Source organism: Bos taurus, chromosome X (assembly GCF_002263795.3).
Source record: "Bos taurus isolate L1 Dominette 01449 registration number 42190680 breed Hereford chromosome X, ARS-UCD2.0, whole genome shotgun sequence".
NCBI lineage: Eukaryota > Metazoa > Chordata > Mammalia > Artiodactyla > Bovidae > Bos > Bos taurus.
In genome coordinates this window covers 100,599,834-100,619,019 of record NC_037357.1, presented here as the reverse complement: position 1 = coordinate 100,619,019, position 19,186 = coordinate 100,599,834, and positions in this window count along the sequence as shown.

Below are 19,186 nucleotides of genomic sequence, written 5' to 3'. Positions count from 1 at the left end.
CAGACTGTGACTGCAGCCATGAAATTAAAAGTCATTTGCTCCTTGGAAGGAAAGTATGGCAAACCTAGACAGTGTATTAAAAAGCAGAGACATCATTTTGCTGAGAAAGATCCATATAGTCAATGTTATGGTTTTTCCTATAGTCATGTGTGGATGTGAGAGCTGGGCTATAAAGAAGTCTGAGTGCTGAAGAATTGATGCTGTCAAACTGTGGTGCTGGAGGAGACTCTTGAGAGCCTCTTGGACTACAAGAAGATGAAACCAATCAACCTAAAGGAATATTCACTGGAAGGATGGATGGTGATGTAAGGTCTAATGCTTTGGCCACCTGATGCAAAGAGATGATTCTTTGGAAAAGACCCTGGTGCTGGGAAATATTGAGGGCAAGGGGAGAAGGGGGTGACAGAGGATGAGATTGTTGGATGGTATCCCCAACTCAATGGACATGAGTTTGAGCAAACTCAAGGAGATAGTGAAGGACAGGGAAGCCTGGCGTGCTGTAGTCCATGGGGTTACAAAGAGTTGGACATGACTGAGTGACTGAACTAGGTATTGAGAAAAGAGATACACAGCCTGGGGGAAGATTTGAATTAATGTCAAGACCACAAAAAGCAAGGAGATGGAAAAACAAAGTATATACATATATGTGTGTGTATATATATAGGTGGTGCTAGTGGTAAAGAACCCGCCTGCCAATGCAGGCGACTAAGAGATGTGAGTTCGATCCCTGGGTCAGGAGGATCCCCTGGAGGAGGGCATGGCAACCCATTCCAGTATTCTTGCCTGGAGAATCCCATGGACAGAGAAGCCTGGTGGGCCACAGTCTAAAGGGTCTCAGAGAGTCGGACATGACTGAGAGACTTAGCACTCAAGTACACACACACACACACACACACACACACACACATATATATATATATATGTATATACACACACACACACCTTTCCTTATTGCTTGGATTTTAGGCTTGTGTTGATTACACACACTGGGAGGACAAGGTCAACAGTTGTTCTAGTGGGTACCTCTGGGAAACTCATTAGCAAGGAAGACCTAGTAGTAAGTCTTGCTTGTTCCAGCTTTACCAGGACATAGATGACTGTGGCTGATTTAGCTGCCTGACATGTAGATGAAGCTTTAGAAACTAAACCTGACACTAGCTGTGTGAGCTTAGAGCTGAGATTTGACCCCTGACATCCCCCCAGGGGCACTGACTCTTGCATTATTCCTATAGGTAAGTAGACCATTAAAGAGTCTTATTTGTAGGACACTTGGTTGTAATTGTGCTCCTTTACAGACAAGTTGTTTCTCTAGAAGTATTGCATGTGCGTAATCCTCTTTATGAATTACAATTACTGGATTTCATGCTCTAACAGTTTTATCTGCTTTGGTCCAATTAAATTTGGCAGGATAAATATTTGAGAGGGAGAGGTGTACCATTTTATAGGTAAATCTGTGAGCATTACTTCTTACTGAGGTTCGTTGTATACAAACTGCTTTTCATGTTAACAACACTCAATGCGCTTTCCTGACGCTTCATCAAATGGGGTAAACGGCACTCCTTGGATTAAGCCTTCCAGCGTATATTTTAGAAGTTTCCTGCCTCATTGTTTCTAAATAATGCATTTAACAGAAGGAGGTAACCATGTTGACTTCCTCTAAGAGTATCACATATTTAGATACAGTCAACCAAAAAGCTCCATATTCAGAAGCCTATACTTAGATCCCAGCTGTTTGTTTTGATTTCTAATTCATGGTTACTCCCTGAATGGATTTTTGCAACAAGAGATGAAAGAGGATTTTGTTTGCTTATATGTTATCTGTATGTAAGGGTTTCCCTTACTTTTCACTGAGGAAGTTAAATTCCTTTTAATGATGACGAGATTTTATTTTACTAAACTCAGCCGATTTTGCCTTTTCTTCTGCACATAAAATAAGCATTATTTCCTACATATTATAAAGGCCAGATATTATATTTTAATACCACCATGAAATGGGAGCATATTTTTGAAACCATGCCATGTGTCTGCACATTCTTCAACTAGGCTCTTGTCTACTAGAGCAGCGGAGTTCCAGTGTTTCAAGGGAAGGGTAGATATACCCACGATGAGAACTCTGCATATCTCAGCATCAAGAGTCAAATTTAATTTTTATTTGTATTCCTCAGATCAGATCAGATCAGTCACTCAGTCGTGTCTGACTCTTTGCGACCCCATAAATCGCAGCACGCCAGGCCTCCCTGTCCATCACCAACTCCCGGACTTAACTCAGACTCATGTCCATCGAGTCAGTGATGCCATCCCGCCATCTCATCCTCTGTCGTCCCCTTCTCCTCTTGCCCCCAATCCCTCCCAGCATCAGAGTCTTTTCCAGTGAGTCAACTCTTCGCATGAGGTGGTCAAAGTACTGGAGTTTCAGCTTTAGCGTCATTCCTTCCAAAGAAATCCCAGGGCTGATCTCCTTTAGAACCGACTAGTTGGATCTCCTTGCAGTCCAAGGGACTCTCAAGAGTCTTCTCCAAAACCACAGTTCAAAAGCATCAATTCTTTGGTGTTCAGCCTTCTTCAAAGTCCAAATCTCACATCCATACCTGACCACTGGAAAAACCATAGCCTTGACTAGACGGACCTTTGTTGGCAAAGTAATGTCTCTGCTTTTGCATATGCTATCTAGGTTGGTCATAACTTTCCTTCCAAGGAGTAAGCGTCTTTTAATTTCATGGCTGCAGTCACCATCTGTAGTGATTTTGGAGCCCAGAAAAATAAAGTCTGAAACTGTTTCCCCTGTTTCCCCATCTATTTCCCATGAAGTGATGGGACCAGATGCCATGATCTTCGTTTTCTGAATGTTGAGCTTTAAGCCAACTTTTTCACTCTCCACTTTCACCTTCATCAAGAGGCTTTTGAGTTCCTCTTCACTTTCTGCCATAAGGGTGGTGTCATCTGCATATCTGAGGTTATTGAGATTTCTCCCGGCAATCTTGATTCCAGCTTGTGCTTCTTCCAGTCCAGTGCTTCTCATGATGTACTCTGCATATAAGTTAAAAAAACAGAGTGACAATTACAGCCTTGATGTACTCCTTTTCCTATTTGGAACCAGTCTGTTGTTCCATGTCCAGTTCTAACTGGTGCTTCCTGACCTGCATACAAATTTCTCAAGAGGCAGATCAGGTGTTCTGGTATTCCCATCTCTTTCAGAATTTTCCAGAGTTTATTGTGATCCACACAGTCAAAGGCTTTGGCATAGTCAATAAAGCAGAAATAGAAGTTTTTCTGGAACTCTCTTGCTTTTTCCATGATCCAGCAGATGTTGGCAATTTGAGCTCTGGTTCCTCTGCCTTATCTAAAACCAGCTTGAACATCTGGAAGTTCATGGTTCACATATTGCTGAAGCCTGGCTTGGAGAATTTTGAGCATTACTTTACTAGCATGTGAGATGAGTGCAATTGTGCAGTAGTTTGAGCATTCTTTGGCATTGTCTTTCTTTGGGATTGGAATGAAAACTGACCTTTTCCAGTCCTATGGCCACTGCTGAGTTTTCCAAATTTGCTGGCATATTGAGTGCAGCACTTTCACAGCATCATGTTTCAGGATTTGGAATAGCTCAACTGGAATTCCAACACCTCCACTAGCTTTGTTTGTAGTGATGCTTTCTAAGGCCCACTTGACTTCATATTCCAGGATGTCTGGCTCTAGGTCAGTGATTACACCATCGTGATGATCTGGGTCGTGAAGATCTTTTTTGTACAGTTCTTCTGTGTATTCTTGCCATCTCTTCTTAATATCTTCTGCTTCTGTTAGGTCCATACCATTTCTGTCCTTTATCACACCCATCTTTGCATGAAATGTTCCTTTGATATCTCTGATTTTCTTGAAGATATCTCTAGTCTTTCCCATTCTGTTGTTTTCCTCTATTTCTTTGCATTGATCACTGAAGAAGGCTTTCTTATCTCTTCTTGCTATTCTTTGGAACTCTGCATTCAGATGCTTATATCTTTCCTTTTCTCCTTTGCTTTTCACTTCTCTTCTTTTCACAGCTATTTGTAAGGCCTCCCCAGACAGCCATTTTGCTTTTTGCATTTCTTTTCCATGGGGATGGTCTTGATCCCTGTCTCCTATACAATGTCATGAATCTCATTCCATAGCTCATCAGGCACTCTATCTATCAGATCTAGGTCCTTAAATCTATTTCTCACTTCCACTGTATAATCATAAGGGATTTGATTTAGGTCATACCTGAATGGTCTAGTGGTTTTCCTACTTTCTTCAGTTTAAGTCTGAATTTGGCAATAAGGAGTTCACGATCTGAGCCACAGTCAGCTCCTGGTCTTGTTTTTGCTGACTGTATAGAGCTTCTCCATCTTTGGCTGCAAAGAAAAAAATCAATCTGATTTCGGTGTTGACCATCTGGTGATGTCCATGTGTAGAGTCTTCTCTTGTGTTGTTGGAAGAGGGTGTTTGTTATGACTAGTGCATTTTCTTGGCAAAACTCTATTAGTCTTTGCCCTGCTTCATTCCGTATTCCAAGGCCAAATTTGCCTGTTCCTCCAGGTGTTTCTTGACTTCCTACTTTTGCATTCCAGTCCCCTATAATGAAAAGGACATCTTTTTTGGGTGTTAGTTCTAAAAGGTCTTGTAGGTCTTCATAGAACCTTTCAACTTCAGCTTCTTCAGCATTACTTGTTGGGGCATAGACTTGGATTACTGTGATATTGAATGGTTTGCCTTGGAAACGAACAGAGATCATTCTGTCGCTTTTGAGATTGCATCCAAGTACTGCATTTCGGACTCTTTTGTTGACCGTGATGGCCACTCCATTTCTTCTGAGGGATTCCTGCCCACAGTAGTGGATATAATGGTCATCTGAATTAAATTCACCCATTCCAGTCCATTTCAGTTCACTGATTCCTAGAATGTCGACATTCACTCTTGCCATCTCTTGTTTGACCACTTCCAATTTGCCTTGATTCATGGACCTGACATTCCAGGTTCCTATGCAATATTGCTCTTTACAGCATCGGACCTTGCTTCTATCACCAGTCACATCCACAGCTGGGTATTCTTTTTGCTTTGGCTCCATCCCTTCATTCTTTCTGGAGTTATTTCTCCACTGATCTCCAGTAGCATATTGGGCACCTACTGAGCTGGGGAGTTTCTCTTTCAGTATCCTATCATTTTGCCTTTTCATTCCTAGGAGCACAGTATGCTTGAAAATCATGCTTTGGGGAGAGGGGAAAAATTGAATAAATTCTTTTAAGATACCAAAGATCAAGCATGGAAAGTTCTTCCTAGATATTTCTAGTCTTCACCAATACTCTACTGAACTCCTTGAAGTTGGTGAGGCCATGCATCTGCTATTGGCTAATGGACCATACACAGAAGTAATGTGTGTCACTTCTGGACTAACAGCAAAATACCAGTTCAACTTTTCCTTTCAATGGTGAGCTTTGAGCGGTGAATTAAAATGGCCGAGCTGCAACACTGACGCAGCATGAATTGCTGTGTAATCTCATGGAAGACGGTTGCAGTGGAGGGTCACCTGACTCACAATAGGCTTTGTGTGTTCAAGAAATAAACTTCATGTGTTAATCCACTGAAACTCGGGGGTTGCTTATTACTGTATCATAACTCCATTCTATTTTGCCTAAAACAGGCTGAAATCATTGTATTTTCTTCCATGAGATAGAGAAAATACCTCTCCTGCTGTGTGAAGGCCAAGATATGGGTTTGATTGTTCCAGAACAGGAAAAAGGAAAGGCACTGAGCCCACCTCTTCTGAATTGTGGGATTATAAAACAAAGAAGGGAGACATGTATTTGTAATGTAAGGCTGAGTTGCTCTGCTGTGAACCTGCAACTATCACAACATTGTTAATTGATTATACTCAAATATAAAATAAGAAAGAAGGGAGGCAAAAGGAGAGGAAGAAAGGCAAGCATGGATGAGGGCTTTTATTCTCACATTTCTCAGCGTTGGTGTGGTAGAGTAGGAGTGTAAATATTTGGATTCTTCTAAAGCCTTCTTTGTCAATTTCATTCCCCATTCCTTATCAGGTATGTTTAATTTTATCATTCAATAATTTAAATTTTTGCCTTCCTGCCCCTGGAGTTTTTATTGTTGCCCTTATGCAATCCCACTTAATTGTCCTTTTAGTCTTGAAGAATATCAATACTCACTAGTATTCATTTAAGGCTCGTGATCCAGTAAAATAGAGGCATTAGCTTCCAAAACTGGCTTCAAAGAACGATTTACTTGGATAAAGTATAGTCAGTATATGTCCAAACTCCCTGATTACTGAAATCAGTCAGTCTAGTTTCTCTGCACACTTTAGTATCTCTGACCAAGATAATAATTTCCATTTTTCTTTCTCTGAATACATTTACAAAATTTTCTACTAACCACGACATTCCATTGCATTCTTAATATTCTCAATGTTTCTTGGATCACATTTGCTCCTTTATTATTATAATGGTCTCCCAGAATGTCATACAAGTGCTATTTTTCTAAATAGCATTTCATTTGGCCTTCACTATTTTGTTAATGTGCTTAAAAGTACATACTGGCAGGTTGCTCACTGTTGATATCTAAACTAAGTTCTGATTAATCTTGTTAATATAGTATGCATCTTACAAAAGCCAAAACTTTGCTTCCTCCAATTATATGTCCAGTTTTCTAACCAGTTGTCATATGTCTTCTTTACTTGCCACCAACCTAGCTTGTAATCAGTTTGGTGGTAATTATCCTGAATTGCTAAAACAAACCTTTTGATCTCTTTTAATAATATGTTTTATTTCAACTATAAATTGCACATGACTTTAGTATAATTTTGGATAAATCAGTGCAGAGAAATATTGTTATCAGTATATAAAATCAGGAGGCTTAAGAATTTGCTTCTTTCTGGTTTCATTCTCAGAAGGTAGTTTATTTCTAATATTTAATAAATGAGATCAAACACCTGTAGCTGTAAACTTAAGATAAGGTGATGTGGATTTTGCTGAGACTTGGAAAATGTTGAGGTCCAAGTGACGAGAATATCTCTTCAGGGAGACAAGACTGGATGTTCTTTGTCACTTAGAAAGTTGAATTCTAACCAATTGCATTGTATTCAACATGAATAGATGGAGGAAGATGAACCTAGAAAAGAGGAGTAAGAAACTATGTCCAGAGAGGGAGACACACTGGACCTGAGGACCACACTTCTACTACATCAACAAATAAGTAGTTTGGTGCACTATGCTTGCTTGTCCGACTACAGGAGATTTATCCATGGCCAAAACTATCCATCTCCTTTGATTATAAGCTCCTGCTGACCACACAACTTATAAATTACTATTTTGATTTCACAGAGACCTTGATACAAGGTAGGAGATGCACTGGACCGTGGAGATGAGTGTTTGTGTTATAGGTAAAATGACCATATGTCCTGCTTTGTTCTAAATGATCAGTTTGTACCTCTTGTCCCGGCTTAATTGTTGACAGTTCCCTCCTCCCTTTTTTTTCAATCTTAAAAGTGTTGCAGTGTGGACAATAAATAATGTGATCATTCTAGTTCATGGGCATTTCTTTAGCAATGGATTTATTTGGATGTAATTTGTACACCGGTATCTTCTAAGTTTGGTTATATGTAGTCTGTCTCTGAGATCCTGATCAGCACAGAGTAGATTGACCAAATTAATTTGGTAGATCTGCAAATACGAGGAACAGACTCCAAACTTTGGGATTCCATCAAGATGGTGCCACTGCATGAAATCCTGAACAATTTCTTCTTCAATCAATTCAACTCAGTCACTCAGTCGTGTCCGACTCTTCGCAAACCTATGGACTGCAGCATGCCAGGCTTCCCTGTCCATCACCAACTCCCTGAGCTTACTCAAACTCATGTCCATTGAGTTGGTGATGCCATCCATTTCATCCTCTGTCATCCCCTTCTCCTCCGGACTTCAATCTTTCCCAGCATCAGGGTCTTTTCCAATGAGTCAATTCTTTGCATCAGGTGGCCAAAGGATTGGAGTTTCAGCATCAGTCCTTCCAATGAATATTCAGGACTGATTTCCTTTAGGATGGACTGGTTGGATCTCCTTGCAGTCCAATGGACTCTCAAGAGTCTTCTCCAACACCACAGTTCAAAAGCATCAATCCTTTGGCCCTCAGCTTTCTTTATAGTCCAACTCTCACATCCATACATGACTATTGGAAAAATCATAGTTTTGACTAGATGGACCTTTGTCAACAAAGTAATGGCTGTGCCCTGACCAGCCTGTGGTATATCTGTTGTCTGCTGCTATCAATGGTTATGATATTCTTTACCTTGTGGATACAAATGATTAATTAATATTTCTGGTTATGACTGTGTAAATGTTTTCTTGAGGGACTTGTCACAATCAGTCATGACACCAAATAAAATAAGACTGCTATAAACCTACCACTTGAGTTATGTAATATTTAAACTATCAATAGAAACTCACTGTTGTAAAAGGCATTAAAAAAATTCTGTTTGTGGGCTTTCCTGGTGGTCCAGTGGTTAAGAATATGCCTTGCAATGCAACAGACACTGGTTTGATCCCTGGTATTGGATGATCCCACATGCTTTGGGGCAACTAAGCCCAAGTGTCACAGCTACTGAGCCTGTGCCACAGAGCCCATGCTCTGCAACAAGAGAAGCCACAGCAATGAGAAGCCAGTGCTCATCAACTAGAGAGTGGCCCCTGCTCACTGCAACTAGAGAAAGCCCACGAGCAGCAACAAAGATCCAGCACAGCCCAAATAAATAAATATATTTTAAAAATCTGTTTGTGACTGTCTATTCTAGAGGGATGGGCTTCCTAGGTGGTGCAGTGGTAAAGAATCTGCCTGTCAGTGCAGGAGACTCAAGAGATGTGGGTTTGATCTCTGGGTCAGGAAGATCCTTTGGTGTGTGAAGTGGCAGCCCACTCCAGTATTTTTCCCTGGGAAATCTCACGGACAGAGAAGCCTGGAGGGCTACAGTCTATGGGGTCGCAAAGAGTCGGACATGACTGAATGCATGCACACATGCACACACACACACACACACACACACACACACACACACACACACATACTGTAGGGAAACAGTGAAGGTATATTACTATTGAGAATTATCATCTTGGATGTTTTCCAGTTCATAAAAAGAGTAACCAATATCTGCTTATACGTGAGATATATTATTCTTTTCATTCTTGGCACATTTTGGTCATGTATGTCTGGTTTACCCAGAATTATTGAGACTCTATTTAAAAAAATCCATTAAATACAAAGAAGTTTCCTCCACAGTATTCTCATATGCAAACTGATCTTTCCTTAATTACAGTGTGATGATTCTTCTTAACTACTGGAAACATGATCATGATTGTGATCCTGACCAGTGATTTTAAATAATGGGAGAATGGCAAATGGCTTGTTTATCTCAACTGGTCAGCCATTTATGCAGAGATGAAGTAAGTCTTCATCTCCTTTTCACTCCTCAAGTGAACTTGCTGACTCTGTTCTATTGGATAGAAACAAATTGCACTTCTAACCCCAAGCCTACTGTTTTACAGATGCATGGCATTAATCATGAGGAAGTAGGCAATGGATGACAATACAAACTTAGAATGGTCTCCTGTAGATGTGACAATTATATCTACTTCATATGCCTAGATTGCTTTAAGTAGTTGCCTGCATTATTTCTGTTTCTCTTTGTTCTTTGCCTTTTTATCTTTTCCTTTTTATGAGACCAAAGACACCATTTCTAAAAATCTGGAAAATTGACTTTAAATAATGTAAGCATATTCAGTAACTACAATCAATAGTGATGGTTCCTGCTAGTGCTAGAGATTCTATTTATTTTGAAGTTCAACTCTCATATTAATCTTTACAGTTATTTTCGTCTGGAAAAGCAATTGAGTTTTATTTTTTAGCAAAAATCAACTTTAAAACTCGCTTTCTGTGTGTGAAATAGTTTTTATTTCTTATTTAAAAAGTAATATATTCCTATGGTAAAATAGTAGAACAGTTTAAAAAAATCTATGTTTTAAAAAGTGAAATTATTTATACAACAACTATATGGAGATACAGTTGTATAGAGATTTAGCTGTTATATATCTATATTTATATCTATAATTATATCTATATCTATAGAGAGAGGACTGGTAAATCTCTATGTCCAAAAATGTCAAGGAAATTTAAAACTGCTAAATTTAATTTTAAATAGTTGGGTAAAACCTAATTTTCAACAATCAATACCTTTTATCTATGTTTTTGCAATAGCCATTTTAATATGGAAATTATCTAGTAATACATTTATACTAGGCTTCCCTTGTGGCTGAGAAAGTAAAGAGTCTGCCTGCAATGCAGGACACCTGGATTTGATCTCTGGGTAGGGAAAATCCCCTGGAGAGGGGCTGACAAGCCACTCCAGTATTCTTGCCTGGAGAATTCCATGGACAGAGGAGAGCCATGGGGTTGCAAGAGTCAGACACGACTGAACAATTAACACTTTCACATTTAACTAGAAAGGTCTTAATACTACATGAAGATTATATATATATTTTAAAACTTAATGAAATTTTATATATAAGACTATATTGAAGAATGTAAAGCAACACTTAGAGAAGGAAGACACACTACTTCATATTATATAAAAGTATGTTATCCCTTCATTGGGGCTGCCCAGGTGGTACAGTGGTAAAGAACCCACTGGCCAAAGCAGGAAACATGAGACACAGGTTGGATCACTGGGTCGGGAAGATCCTCTGGAGGAGGACATGGCAACCCATTCCAGTATTCTTGCCTGGAGAATCCCATGAGCAGAGAAGCCCGGTGACCCCACATACATAGGGTCACAAAATGTAGGACATGATGGAAGCAACTTAACGTGCATGCAGTCTCTTCATTAATCATAGCCATTATTGAAATTTTAATAAGCATTCCTTTTATGTGAACTAGATAAGAAATTATATTACAACATATATAAAAGAGTAACAGTCAAAACATTGGCCAAGTAAATTATGAAAAATAAAAATAGTGGGTAAGGAACTCACTTTATCAGATAGCTATAAATCTATTATACTCAAAGTAGTATTGAAATGACACAGGAATAAACAAACATATCAGTGAAATAGAATAAAAAGTCCAGAAGTAGATCCAAATAAATGTGAAGATTTACATATGATAAAAGTTTTATTCCAACTAAATAAAGTATGGAAGATCTATTTTACTGGAGGTACTTGCATAACTGATTTTCCATCTGGAATTAAAAGGCTAGATCTTTACCTATAAAAATTAATGTCAGATGAATTCACAATTTAAATAAAAAATAAAAATATTTTTAAATGGAGGATATTTGCATAATTTCATAGTGGGATAGAATTATCACCCTAAAGAAAACAGGAATTTAGAAGTTATATTGGAAAACACCAAGGCTATTTAAGATCACTGGGATTCCCAGGTGGCACTAGTGGTAAAGAATCCTCCTGCCAATTCAGGACACATAAGAGATGTGGGTTCAACCCGTGGGTTGGGAAGATCCCCTAGAGGAGGGCATGGCAACCCACTCCAGAATTCTTGCCTGGAGAATCCCATGGCCAGAGGAGCCTGGTGGGCTATAGTCCATAGGGTTGCACAGAGTCAGACACAACTGAAGCAACTTAACATGCACATTAATTTAATACCACAATAAGACAAAAATCAAAAAGAAAAGTATGGCAAAAGGCACTATAAATGCAACCTAGAAAATGCAAATTAAATCAAAACTAAACATAATTTTACTCATCAGAATGCCAAGACAACAATGATTTATGACTTTAAATCTAGGAAAGTGACTTATAGATCTGAATTGCTACAACAGTTTTGGAAACAAATTTGTCAATATCTATTTAATTTTTTAAAAATATGCATGTCTTTGACTTAGCAATATCAAAGTTTTAGAATTTATTCTATGGAAATAAACACAAAAGTTTGCTTTACATGTATATATACATATATATTAACATAAATAATGACACATACACACGTGTGCACATGTGTATGTATGTGTACACGTGTGTATGATTTCCTGCAGTAAATTTGTAGTAGTGAAAAACTGGAAGAACCAGAATGTCCACAGTGTATGAACAGTTGAATGAATTGTAGTGTTCTATACATGCTGTGATGGTTAATTTTATGTCAACTTGACTGGGCCACAGGCTGCACAGATATTTGAACAAATAATCTGGGCGTGTCTAAGGATGTTTTTGGGTAAGATTAATATTAAATTCAATACTTTGGTTAAAGCAGATTTCTCTTCCTAATGTGGGTGGACCTAATCCAGTCAGTTGAAGGTCTAAAAAGACTGAGTAACAGGGAACTCCTCCTGCCTGACTGCCTTTGAGCTGGGACACTGATTCTTTCCAGCCTTTGGACCCTGTGTTTAATGTCTGCCACCGTTCAGACTAGAACTTAAATAATCAACTCTCCTGGCTCTAAAGCCTTAAGATGCAGATTGAAACTATACTTTTGGTTCTCCTGAGTCTCCAGCTTGCCAAATGCAGCTCTTGGGACTTGTCAGCCTCCATAATTGTGTAAGCCTATTCTTTATTAAAAAAATATCCTTATATATATACACACACACACTTACACACACACATATACACTCCCTATTGTTTCAGTTTCTGTGGAGGCACCTGACTAATACACATGGCATGTGTGCTAAGTTGCTTCAGTTGTGTCCAACTCTATGCAACTCTATGGACTGTAGTTTGCCAGTCCATAGTTTGGAATATTATGTAGCTGTCAAAAAGCATCAACTGAAGCTATATTTATTGACTTGAAGGATGTCCATGAAGTATAATATAAATGATATAATGCATATGGTATGACTCCATCAGCACTAATATAAACAAAATAATTTTTAAAATACTTGTGTGTGTGCATGTGTGTATGTTTATATTTGTGTGGGCAGAATAAAAAAAGTGTGAATGGACTCATACCAGGCTGCAAATATTAGCTTTCAGGTTGAAGGAGCAGGAGAATGGAATGAAGAGATTATTAAGTTTTTACTTTAATATTTGTACTTTTTCACTGATAGTAATACATTAATTTTACATTTTTTGAACAGACTTTTGACATAAAATTCACATAACATAGAATTTGCCTTTTTAACAATTTAAAAATATACAACTTAGTGATTTTTTAAAGAACATATTCACAAAGTCATGCCACTACCACCAGTATTTAATTCCAAAACATTTATATCATCGCAAAATAAAACCCTTACTTATCAATTCCACACTCTCACCATTTCCTGAAAACCATTGATTTACTCTCTGTCTCAGTGAATTTTCCTATTTCAGATATTTAATGAAATGAAATATAATATGTGACCTTTTTCTGTCTGGCTTCTTTCACTTAACATAATGTTTTCAAGGTTCATCCATATTGAAACATGTTTCAGTACTTCATTTTTTTTTTTTTTGCCAAGTAATATTTCATTGTATGGATATACAAAATTTTCTCTATGTATTCATCAATTAGGTTATTTTCTCTTTTTGGTTTTTATGAATAACACTGTTGTGAACCTTCTTGTACATGTATGTGCTCACATAAATGTATACATGTGTTTATTTATATGCATATGCATATAAATATGCACATATATTCTTTCATGTGTGAAAATAGAATATGGTGGACATTCAACACATTTGAAAATTTCAGTTTACAAAAACTTATTTGAATAATTGTACTCTGTCTCTACCTTTTCTTGAGGTCAATATCTTCCTTTCTAGAGATTTGTTTTTCATTTTGACAAGCACAGTAGCCAAACTTTTATTTCTGTTTAAATATTTTCTGATTGAATCACAGAATTTAATATTAGTCTAGACTGAAAACTCCAGAGAATCTCAACTGAATGTGGGAAGTATATGTGTATGTGTGTCTGTGTGTTGTTGAAGCAGGGATACGGGGTGGAAAAAGTAAAAGCATGCTAAGGTTTTGTCATAAAAAGATAAATGCCATAGTTAATGGTTAATTGCATTTTCACATTTAAATATAAAGTAATATAGAGAAAGTCACATATATATTTCATACATAGTAAAATTTCAATTGAAATAATAGAAATTGGATGTGTTGTAGGGGAACAGTAAACAAAGAGAAGTTGAAATTCAACAAAATGCAGGAAAGACAATAAAAAAAGCCAAAATATGGTAAATACAAATTAACATAAGGCTAGAGAAATAGTGAATATAAATAAGACTGAAGAAATGTGTGCAAACATATAAATCCTCATACCAAATGTGGACAGACTTATGTCCCTAAAAAATGAATAGAGCCCCTCTGACTGGGGTAAATGGGAAGTTTTTTCTTTTCTTCATATTTTTTATTCTTTTGGCAATTGAGTTCTTGTTTTCTGAATGTCTATCACTTTGTAACATAATTCTGCAACTTTATTAACTAAACCACAGAATCCTCCACACTTACATATGCCAAGAATCAATTCAAGATGGATAAGAAAGTTAACCTAAAAATCCAAGGTATAAAAGTAGAAGTTAAAGTGTCCTTCTAAAAGTTTCAAGTAAGAAAAACATAGACATAAAAAAGGAAAAGAATGACTAATTTTATCATCTAAAAATTGAAGGAAAGTTTTATGTCCCCCTAAATACAAATACATGGAAGAAGACAGGAGCTTCCTAAGTGGTTCAATGGGTAAAGAATCTGTCTGCAATGCAGATATGAGTTCAATCCCTGGGTCAGGAAGATCCCTTGGAGGAGGGCATGGCAACCCACTCCAGTATTGACATATAACATACAATGGATTAATATCAAGAATGTGTAAAGAAATCCTACAAAATAATATGAAAAACACAATTAACACAAAAGTAAAAAGTAGATAAAAAGAAGAAATATAAATATTGTGCTGACGTTGTATAATTACAAGCGTTTAAGTGAATAAAAACAAGAAACACCATTATTTGGCCATCAGGTAAAAACTGAGGATTAATAATATCAAAAATTAGCACGATTTTGGAGACTCAGAGTTTCTCATATACTACTGGCAGTTGTGTAAATTGGCAAAATCATCTTGGAGGAAAATTTAGCAGTATGTAACCCACTCCAGTACTCTCGCCTGGAAAATCCCATGGACGGAGGAGCTTGGTGGGCTACAGTCCATGGGGTCGCAAAGAGTCAGACACAACTGAGTGACTTCCCTTTCCCTTTTCCCTTTAAACATGTTTAAGTTTTTCCTGGTAGCCATGTCTGAGAAAGACTTGGCACACAAGTGCACAAAGAAGCTTGTGGATGATTAATTGCAATGTTTTTTGGAATAACAAATGTGAAAAATTAGAAACAACCTAAATGACCATCAATAGGGTATAATCAAATAAATTTTGGAATATCCATGCCATTGGGTATATACAACAGTTATAAAGAATGAAGTACACCTATTTGTACTGACACAGAAAGTTCACCAAGATGTATTGCTTTTGAAGAAACAAGTGGAAATGATTCAGATGTAATCTACCAAGTTAAATATCATGTATATAAATAAATTGTCTGAAAAATGGAAGAAATTCACCACGTTATTCAAGGTGATTATTGCTGAGGAATAGAGTGGAAATGTAGGAAGGGTTTGCTCTGTTTACTTCTGCATTGTTTTAATTTTTTTGCAGTGATACTTATTATAATACCTGTGTATGTTAAAATACAAACTACAATCTAAGTAGTCTTGAAAAATTATATTATTAATAAAACTTTATTATTTATTTTATTCTGTCACTAGTGATTTGTCAATTTAAATTGTCTGTTTAGAAATATGTGAGGGAGATTAAGAGGCACAAGCTTCCAGTTGCAAAGAAATGAGTCACAGATATGAAATGTACAAAGTGAAGAATATATCCAATAACTATGTAATATCTTTGTGGCACCTCATAACTAGACTTATAGTGATGATCATTTTGAAATGTATAGAAATACCAAATGACTATATTGTATAACAGAACTTAATATAGCATTTAGATCAATTATATTTCAAAAAATTCATAGAAAATCTGATAAGCATTGTGGTTACAAGAGTTAGGGGGTGGAAGAAGATAGTCAAGAGATACAAAATTCCAGTTATAAGATAAATAAATACTAGGGATGTAATACTGGATCATTGAAAAAGCAAGAGAGTTCCAGAAAAAAAAACATCTATTTCTGCTTTATTGACTATGCCAAAGCCTTTGACTGTGTGGATCACAATAAACTGTGGAAAATTCTGAAAAAGATGGCAGTACCAGACCACCTGACCTGCCTCTTGAGAAACCTGTATGCAGATCAAGAAGCAACAGTTAGGACTGGACATGGAACAACAGACTGGTTCCAAATAGGAAAAGGAGTACATCAAGGCTGTATATTGTCACCCTGCTTATTTAACTTATATGCAGAGTACATCATGAGAAACACTGGGCTGGAAGAAGCACAAGCTGGAATCAAGATTGTGGGAGAAATATCAATAACCTCAGATATGCAGATGACACCACCCTTATGGCAGAAAGTGAAGAGGAACTCAAAAGCCTCTTGATGAAAGTGAAAGAGGAGAGAGAAAAAGTTGGCTTAAAGCTCCACATTCAGAAAACTAAGACCATGGCATCTGGTCCCATCACTTCATGGCAAATAGATGGGAACATATTAGAAACGGTGGCTGACTTTTTTTTTTCTGGGCTTCAAAATCACTGCAGATGGTGATTGCAGCCATGAAATTAAAAGACGCTTACTCCTTGGAAGGAAAGTTATGACCAACCTAGATAGCATATTAAAAAGCAGAGACATTACTTTGCCAACAAAGGTCCGTCTAGTCAAGGCTATGGTTTTTCCAGTAGTCATGTATGGATGTGAGAGTTGGACTATAAAGAAAGCTGGAATGCTGAAGAATTGATGCTTTTGAACTGTGGTGTTGGAGAAGACTCTTGAGAGTCCCTTGGACTGCAAGGAGATCCAAACATCCATCCTAAAGGAGATCAGTCCTGGGTGTTCATTGGAAGGACTGATGTTGAAGCTGCAACTCCAATACTTTGGCCACCTGATGCAAAGAGCTGACTCATTTGACAAGACCCTTATGCTGGGAAAGATTGAGGGCAGGAGGAGAAGGGGACGACAGAGGATGAGATGGTTGGATTGCATCACTGACTCAGTGGACATGGATTTGGGTGAACTCTGGGAGATGGTGATGGACAGGGAGGCCTGGCGTGCTGTAGTTCGTGGGGTAGCAAAGAGTTGGACATGACTGAGTGACTGAACTGAACTGAATGTACAGCATGCTTAAAATAATTAACTCTGCTGTGTCATATATATAAGTTTCTAAGAGAGTAAATCTTGAGTTCTCATCATAAGGAAAATTTTTTTTATTTCTTTAATTTTGTGTCCATGTGAGATAGTGGATGTTTACTAAACTTATTGTGAGAATCATTTCATGATGTAAGTCACATCATTGTGCTGTACACCTTAAACAGTGCTGTATGTCAATTATATCTCAATAAAACTGGAAGCAAAAAGCAAACTGTATATATCAAAGATGTATTAAAACAAATTGCAAACAGAAAAAAATTAAAACCTAAAACAACATTTAAAATAATTTTAAATACAGTGAAGTGCATAATTGTTCTTAATTTTACTTATGGTTTTCATACCCAAATTGGTACAATTCATATTTTCTGTCCATAATATTAATTCAAAGAACTGGACTAGACGGGGAATCAGGTGAACTGGATTCTAATCCACATCCACCAAAGTGTTGACTCTGACAAGTTCCTCCCCTGCTCAGATGTCATCATTCTATGGGGGATTTTCTAAGGGATGAACCAAGTGATCTCCAAGGTCTAATAACCTCTGATTCTATGAAAATCTTAAAATCAAATAAATGTAGTTGAAGATGTTTATTAGAACTTTCATGTCCATAGATTCCACTTTTTCAGGAACCTTTCAAAACAAGTAGTTTGCTTTATTTTTTCAAGAATATTCTCGTCACACTATATATCTATATTTGGTGGGGGTGGTAATTGTCAACTTGATATAATCATCTTTAACAAAGAGGGCTTGAGAACTGGCTTCCCCAGCTTAAGATCCTGGTACCTATTGAAGACAGCAAAGTACAGTGGGAATAGCATAAATTAAGAGTCAAGGAGGTGTGTATTCTCTGGAACACACCTAGTAAAAGCTATTTAAGGAGACTGAGCCTCATTATCCACAACTAGAAAGTGGAGCTAATACTATTCACCTTTATATTGGTCTATTAATAGTGAAAGTCACCACTTACCAAGCCCACACTACATGTCTGGCAATGTATCAAGCACTTTATACAATATCTAATTTAATTCTGACAATAAATTATAGCTGCAGAGGGAAGCTGAGTTACTCTGTGACTCATTGTAGGAGAATGCTGATCTTGTGCAAAGAGGAACATGTCTCTTATGGATAATGTTAGACCTCACTTTTGTTATTGTGATGATAGCTGAATACAGAGTTTATCTCAGTAGATGAGTGCTTTCAGCATAATAATGTTCCTTTAGTGCCAAATAATATTCCTGCAAGGCTAAACCTTATTACTCTTATTTTATTTTGGAAACTCCTAATTAAGGAGTCACTGTGAATAGTGGGAAATTTAATGCCAGGTCATATCCCATTTCTCTATACCTTTGCTGATGAATATGTGTTATAATTCTATTCTTATTTCCATTGATTCTGAATGTTACAACCACTTGATCCTTGTCAACCTGCATAATGTCAGCCCCTTTAAGGATCTTGTTGACTGGAAGATTCATCAATGTACAGAGAAAGTGTTTTCACGTATTCCCAAAACTGTATGCAATTTCCAATTAATTTGGAAATGCAATCCCATTCCAATTAAAATGTCTACAGGATGTTAAAAAATAGAATGAAGCAAGCTAATTTTCAAGTTACCTAGAAGACAAATGCTTAAGACCAGCCAAGGAATTTTTAGAAAAAATGATGAGGGGAGAAAACAGGAAATAGTATATGAGGTGTGATTTGGACTGAATTTTTATGAGGGAGGCTTCATGGATTAGAAGCATGTCAGCAATCATGCTCACTCTAATTAGAATTATACCAGTATTCATTTGAGTAGCTACAATTATATTGCTGTTTGTAACATTGTCCTTTTGCATATGGTAGATGGAGAGGACTTCTATTTTCCTAAAATATGGCATTAAAATTGAGACAT